General features: G+C 35.2%; 1 non-coding gene across 14 annotated transcripts; it reads left to right on the plus strand.

Annotated features, from left to right (window-relative positions):
* Window positions 1-843: 843 nt before the first annotated feature.
* LOC110929029 lies at window positions 844-5,408 on the plus strand. Of its 14 annotated transcripts, none has more exons than XR_004889398.1 (12): window positions 846-1,017; window positions 1,098-1,157; window positions 1,229-1,312; window positions 1,811-1,993; window positions 2,591-2,658; window positions 2,744-2,886; window positions 2,972-3,292; window positions 3,476-3,699; window positions 3,884-3,974; window positions 4,056-4,136; window positions 4,943-5,043; window positions 5,127-5,408. It is a non-coding gene; the product is annotated as an uncharacterized LOC110929029 (transcript). The 14 variants fall into 14 exon arrangements; XR_004889403.1 differs by having other exon boundaries at window positions 3,884-3,967; XR_004889391.1 differs by having other exon boundaries at window positions 3,476-3,974.
* The last annotated feature ends 2,590 nt before the right edge of the window (window positions 5,409-7,998 follow it).

Genomic DNA, 7,998 nt, shown 5'->3' on the forward strand with positions numbered 1-7,998 from the left:
TAATTAGACTGCTACTTTGACTTATATAGGTAATTATTTGATAAAAGTCAGACAAATCAAATTGGAACAATCCGGAAACATGAACAACTAGAAACATATTCATCGAGAACCCCTATTTAGACTATCATCTGATAGAAGTCCTGACAAATCAAATGACGGATCAAGAGAAACATGAACAACTAGAAGCATATTGATAGCGAAACCGCAACTAGATCAAATAGGAACATCTGATACAAGTCAAACAAATCAAATAGGAACAAATCCTGAAACATGAATATACTCATCGATCGAAATCGTAACCAGATCCAGAAACACGAACAACTGGAACTACATTCATTGATCGAAACCTTAATTTGATTGAAATATGGAAGAAGAAAGAGAGAGAAAGAGAGAAATTGGGAGCGTATGAGAGAGAGAACGAAAATGCAGGGATTTTGATTTACAAAATGGAGATAAAAAGACACAATTGCCCCTAGATGTTTCAATTCAGTCCAAGTTAACAAAAATATTTTACAATTTGGTCCCTATTGATCTCAACCATTAGATCAAAAGATCTAATGGCTGAGATTCTTTCTTACCTTTCTCACACTTTGGTCCTTTTTTACATGATCCTTTACCTATATATATATATATATATATATATATATATATCTATACTACTTTAATAAGCATATATGAAGGGCAAGAATGGTCATTTGCCATTGTACAACCATTTTAAGCATATTATACAACCTTTAAAGCATAAAGGTGTTGAAAAATCCTTCAACACGCGGAGCATCCTAACCGGATCTTTTTGGCCCGTTTTACTCAAATGGATCCAATATATACTTTCCTTCACTCAATCTAAACCCTAAATTCATTTCATTCACATCCTCCCCCATTCTTCTTCTCTCTCTCACCAGACGCGGCGATTTCACTAGATCCACCCCAATCCTTCTTTCTCCGGCGATTCCGGCATCAGAACTACTGGGTTCAACTTCTTTTAGGGTTTCTTTCTCCCGTGGAAAAAAGATCCAGGTACATTTTTTGGCCAAATGTTTTCTTAGATCTATCGTACCACCGTCGACTTAGAGGTTGTTTTGTTTGTTCTGTTATAGATGAAGATGGAGCGGTGGAGATACCGTCGACTTAGATCTACCTTACCACCGTCGAGCCAAGTAATTTTTTCTGTTGAAATTTTTCTCAGATCTACCGTCATTTTTTGAGGATTTTTGATGAATATTGACAGATCTGAGGTTACACGACTAAGGAATATGAGAACCATAACTTTGCAGATCTGAGTTCCTAGAGGAATATTGATAGCCCGGATCTGGTATGTTTGTAGCTGATTATGTTTTTTACAGATCTGGTATGTTTGTAGCTGATTTACATGCTTATGTTACTGATTATGTTTGTTACAGATCTGGTATGTTTGTAGCTGATTATGTTTGTTATAGATCTAATGTTACTGATTAAATATGTGTACTTTTTGTTAAATTCAAACATTTTATGATATGGGTCTCGCAGTATGTGGTGTATTTTGGTCGATTTTATGAAATTATAAATGGGTGGTTCAAGATTTTAATAGATTTCATTATCAGGGTAAAAAGATAATTGTTTGGATTATAAGTAATAGTTGGTTTTAGATAAAATTGTTCATTTAAAATATATATCTGTTAGTATAGTCTCATGATGATGATGAAAAAAATGCAATTGAGATGCTGATATTGCTGTTACAGTCTTATGTTTATCGTAATACTGTCTTTGCCTGCTCAAGTTCTTGCATAAAATGGAAATAATAGCTTTGGGCTTTTTGTGTGGGAATATGCAGGAATCCAGTGTTGTTTGCCCAGAGTGTGTTACTCATGGAAGAAGCTGTTACTCGACAGCATAGCTGACTTTTTTTCGCCCTTCTATTAAGCTTGATGTTTCCGAGGAAGGGGCCACAGGTTGTCTTACTTTTGAATGGAAGACTCTAAATCTGGTTAGCATCGAGTCACGAGGGTTGGATCCTGTGAGTCTAAAGCCTCTATTCTATGTTATTTTTATAATTTGTTCTTCAATGGTGTCTGCCACTGTCTGGATAGTGTGTAAGTTGAAAACTTGGTCCTGAGTTGTAAATTGCTCAAAGTTATAAACTTGTTCTAGCATTCCGAATTTCGAAGGTGCTGATTTCTGCCAGTAATATTCTATTCAGCTACACAAGCAGACTAGTAAAGTGCTCTTGAACCGCCTCCATTTGGGCCAGTCGGTTCTGTTCTGGTTGTTAAACCAGTGAACCAGATTGATGGTTGGACTAGATTTTCAAAGCCTTTTAAGTTTATTTTAAAGTATTTTTTTTTTTGTTTTAAAATAGTAAAATCACATCTACAAATTCATTTTAAACTACAGACTTGTTTGTTGTTTAACATGTTTTAATTGGAATAAAAGGGATTATATAATATATTTGAAAAAAACTAAAATAATTTGAATATCAGATCTGAGTTTTTTTTTTTTTAAGACTTTGATATGCAGCGGCTATTTAAAAGTTCTGTCAGAGATAAATATCATTAATTCCTGATATTCTTATTGAACTATGATTATAGCTTATTTGTTCTTTTATGTTTTGCAGCTCAAAGACAAGTTGGTGAAACAGCTTTGAATGATACCCGTTCTCGATCACATCAGATAATAAGACTGGTAACCATGTACCTTTTGATTTAGAATCACATGCTTCTTATGTTTGTGTACGATTCATCATAATAAAGCTAATCTGGCCATGCAGACGATAGAGAGCACAGTTCGGGATACTTCAGACTGCGTGAGGTCCATTGTTTCAAGCCTGGTATATTTTGATATTTACCTGAAGCTTATATGATACTCAATGTTGAATCGTACGTTTGTGAAATTTGATCAGCGTTTGTGAAGGTAAAACTGTAAAACATATAATTAAATGCTCTCTGTTGTTTTAGGAATTCATATCAACAAGGGCTTATTGGCTCTGTTGTTTCAGGAATTCATATCAGCACCACCGCCACTCCCACCACAGACGTTGCAACGTCGTCCGGCGCCCTACATTCAACCGACACACCTGCAGCCGCCGTCCAACGTTGGGCCTTTGTTATCTCACAACGCTACCAACACCTGCTGGAGAAGTCAACTCCATTCTTGCTCTACCGTTGGATTGTCTTCTGCGTAAACAAAGAGGATATGACAAGTGTGGATAATGCAAGGGTTGGTCAAGCTGCCGTTGGTCAAGATACCTTAGGTGTAAACAAAGAGGATATGACAAGTGTGGATAATGCAAGGGTTGTCGGGCTATTGGGCAAGAATGGTTAGAATTTACTTTCGTTGTGTTTGTATATTTCGGCAATTTATTCCGGTGGTTAAAATCATAACGTATAACCATTGGACAGGTGCGTCCTGGTATCAAAACTTTGTATGGCACATGCTTTCCTTTTTTTTATGTATCATATTCATTTATTCACATAGCTAAATCGCAATCTTGGTTTCTCAGGGGCTCGGTCCGAGATTGATGACTCACGCTTAAATACTATAGCAACCACTTCTGGTTCATCCCCGTCGCTTGATACTACCAGATCTTGTGAGCATGCTGGTTCAATGGGCTGGAGTTCCACGAGTGTGTCAAAAGTTGGTACTGGCGCTTTAGAAGTATTGTCATTCCCTTAAAGCTTTTGGAACCAAAACGCTTCGGAGCGCCTCGCGCTTTATTAAACCAAGGTTTGGTCTGTTGTTGACACTGGTGTCTTTTTCAGATTTCAACTAGACATAGGGTTCCGGTAAGGCGGCAACACTTAAGGAGTTCTGGAATCTTTTATAATAACTGCTGATTTATTTTTTGAAGTTGTTTGTGTAGTAAATTGTTGGTGCAAAAAAATCGGTATTAATGTTTGCTGCTGGGCAGATGCTTAGTGCTGGTGGGAAGAGAGTGAGACCAGCCTTGGTTTTTTAAGGGTCAAGAACCACATTAGCGCTTACAGAGTTGCATGTATAGAGTGAGTATTTTGTTTTGTTATTTATTTATTTTTAATCCCTGAATGGTTCGATAATGTTGTTCTTTTATGTTTGTATGTAAGGGTGAATATACCAAACGATGTAATGGTTGGCTTACTGGTGACATTGAGGCTACAATTGTGGCATGCAAACCCTATGTTAAGGTAATAAAATGTGAATAGCAATGTTAAATGTTTTACAACCAAATACTTCTCATTAGCAGCAGCTGCCCACATTGTAAGCATTTCTTAGGCTGCAAGTTTCGTTTTACTAAAGTTCCTAGCTTGAATCAAAATTTAATGAAGTGGTTCCGTCTATCTGAACATTGGCAATACGCTTAATTTCTATGAAATATGCTGCTAATTACATGGGTCAAACATTGGCATTACGTTTAATTTATATGAAATAGGTTAAGTAAATAAAAATAGCTGAAAAGGAAACACGTCAAATGGTTTAAAAATGACTGATACTTTATTCAAGTGTTTGAAATTTCATAAATTTCTTTACTCTAAAAAGCTGGATCATAAATTTGACCCGTTAGTGAACTCATTGTTGCTGCGACTACAATTCATAAAATATACAAATGTTATCGACGAAGAAATTTAGAAGATTGTGCTCTGGGGTTGGACTGCTGAAACCTTTTCAGTTTCTTCACTATTGAGGTTTATCGGCTGCAGCGGGTATGCTTCACTTAGTAAGCTTCATTTATTGAATGTGGCTATTGGAAAAGTTGATTAAACTGAAAGTAGGTTCATTAACTAGATGTGTGAGAGAGATGCCAAGACAAAAGTTGGTCAGCCTGTACGACTGATGACTCGATAAGTTCATGCATGGTCATGACATGTCTTTACTTTTTTATATATGGATTCAGTTTTTTGTTCTTAGACTCATAGAAGACGTTTTTAGATTCAATTTTTGTTCTTGAATTCAATTCTTGTTCTTAAACTCAATTTTTGTTCTTGAATGCAAGTCCGCGCTACGAAAATGATTGCAGCCGCGGCTAATATAAAGATAGTTGACCAAGGTGGCATACCTGCCTTGTATGCAGGTTTGACTCCAATATTACTGCAGGTACCTTCATGCCTTTAAAATACTGTTTTAAGTGTTCGCATTTCTGCAATATGATTTGATAATATAATTTGTGCTTTACGCAGGTGCTACCATCTGCTGCAATAAGTTACTTTGTTTATGAACTCATGAAGATAGTCCTCAAAGTTGAACCAGAGTAAGTTTTTGTTTCTTTTTTCAAACGTTATACACCTTGTAATGAACTTTTTGGCAAGTGATTTGTTGATCGAACAAACTTTTGCCCTTGTAAGGTTTAACTTTCTCTCGGTTATTTTGAGAGCCTGTTTGGATTTGTCTGAGGTCCTAGATGATGTTTGTTTGATTTTGGAAGTTGTCGAGTGCTCTATTGAATAATTGTTTTGTGAATACTTGAATCTTTGTGAACACAATTTGTTTTGGTTGAAGTTAAAAAGTGGATAAAAAGCCATTCATTGTTAGAGATTAGTGCAGTCAATTATGGATGTTGGATTGAATAACAACTTGAAGTACTGGTTTGAATACTCTTAGAGACGATCGGTACTCATTTTGCCCCAAACCCGTATTGTAGAGCCGTTTTGACCTTGACCTGAACCAATTTGATAGGTTTTTTTTTAAATAAAAGAAACGACCCGTTTTGACCCGGACTCAATTTGGTCCAAGATTTGTTAATTATTATATAGATATGTTCAATCTTAGCTATCTATAAAGTCATGGATCTATTAGTACATTTGTTCAGCGAAATAATTGAGCGGGCGAACCAAAGCTATTTGTTTGATCTTAGCTAGATATTGGATGCTACGTTGTTGTATTCTATTGTTGATTTGACGTGCTGTTTTTTTGGTTAATGTCTTAATTCATTAATGGTGACATTGCATTCTTTAGTGTTCAAAAGTTGCAATCCATTTTTAGATTTGTTGATGAATTTGAACCATCTTTAGTGCTGGTAGGAAATTAACTTGTGCAAGCGTCAATTGATTATCACAAGGGAGGGTCGGTACCCTGTGGTGTACAAATAGGCTATTGCATGAGTGCAATATTTAATCTAACACTCTCCCTCGAAGGAGATGACATTGTTAGTTTTTTTCTTTTCAACACCTAATTTCTTTCAAGGGAAAATTACCAAAATGTCACTTGACCAACCAGCATTACCAAAATGTCACCCTAATGCGCCCTTGGACGGACTCATGCGTTAATGATATAAAATGTGTGCGGCTTACGTCTGTGTAGCTATATGGCTTGCGCCTTTGTTATTTAAATAAAAAATATTATTTCAATCACAAAGAATTTGTAAACGTAACAATTCTTTGTATCATATAAAATATACCTAACTCGATTACTCATGCATTATTTTTCACCTCTTACTTGATAAGGATCAAACTTTTATGTGTAAACTTAACTATCAAACTATTAGAGCGACAATAGAAGATGACAACTCGAATAGTATGAACATGCTGATGTTTGGCAAATTGGCATGGTCACACGTTTTAGATGATAAATTAGAAAACTCGAGACACACATTCCATTGTTGAATAGAAGGATAACTTAACCGAGAGTGTACCTTAAATGGAGTAAATGAGCTTAAACATACTAAGGAAGAGGATAGTTCGGATTTAAATTATTATGTTTATAAGATTTGTAATGCCCATAAATAGACCACATTGATGCTGCGGATAAGAAATTAATACAAGTACAATATAATATATCACGAGAGAGTTTCCTACTAGGAAGTGTTACATGATTAATGAACCGCATTCGTATCAAAACGAAGGTAAGTTTGTAGATTTTGCGCCTTAATTGCTTCTAGAAATTACTATTTTTTAAAACACCTGTAAGCGTCTAACATTTGTTTTTTTATGTGTCGAAATCTGGTACAATAGAGGAGAAGATACAAGAAATTCACGAGCGAACGGATGTATTGGTAAAACAGGAAGAGATACAAGAGACTCCACGTATTTTGTTTTTGGTGTTTTATCTAGCTACTTGCTTGTTTTGTACTCTTCTTGTTTTTTATTACATCTACTTTCTTGTTTTGTATTCTTCTTGTAGATGGATCACGCCTAAGCTACAGCTAAAAAATTAACAAAAGTATATCACCAAAGAATCGATAAACTAACAGAAAAACGAGTGCCAACATATCACGAATAAGAAATATCACGAGACGACTCATAAACTAATGGTAAACGAATATCCTATTGTAAATCGCCACTCCCGCTGCATCGCGCGGGTAAATGGCTAGTATATATATATATATATATATATATATATATATATAGGGTTGGGTTATATGGAAAACCCCATCTTTTTAGAAAACCTTGGAAACCCAACCTCATCCATTGATTTTGTTTCATCCAAGTAGATCAATGGTTGAGCTTTTTTTGGTGTCTTTTACATTTAAATAAAACCATAAATTATAAAAAAGTAAAGGAGAAGGGCATTTAAGGTATTGAAAATCTGACTTTTCTCTCACACACTTCAACTTTATTTCTCTTACACACACATGTTATCTCTCTCTCCTCTCTCCTCTCTCTTCAATTAAGATCATGATGAACACCAAACACAAGTTTTGATCTTCAAGTTCAGATCTAAATCGTGTGAAAGAGAAAATGTTTAAAGATTGTTGTTTTAGAGAGAGAACGACGGCAGGATGAAGGTTTTTAGAGAGATGATTTTTTTTTGTTTTAGAGAGAGAAACAACAATCTTCATCATGTTCATCTATAACACCAAGAACACACATACAAGTGTGTGAGAGAGAAGAAGTTTGAAGTATGTTGTTTTAGAGAGAGAACGAGAAGAAGGTTTGAAGATCTTCTTCGTGTTCATCGGACAATTATAGATCCGGTAAGTGTTCTTGAAATATCATTTCACACTTGATTTTTTTGTTGAAATGGTTATTAATATGTTTTTGTGTGCTGAAAGTGTTTTAGTAATGGTTGTTAATATGATTTTGTATTTTAAATAAATCAAAAACTTTAGGATGA

The sequence above is a fragment of the Helianthus annuus genome, chromosome 3 (assembly GCF_002127325.2).
Source record: "Helianthus annuus cultivar XRQ/B chromosome 3, HanXRQr2.0-SUNRISE, whole genome shotgun sequence".
NCBI classification, from domain to species: Eukaryota; Viridiplantae; Streptophyta; class Magnoliopsida; order Asterales; family Asteraceae; genus Helianthus; species Helianthus annuus.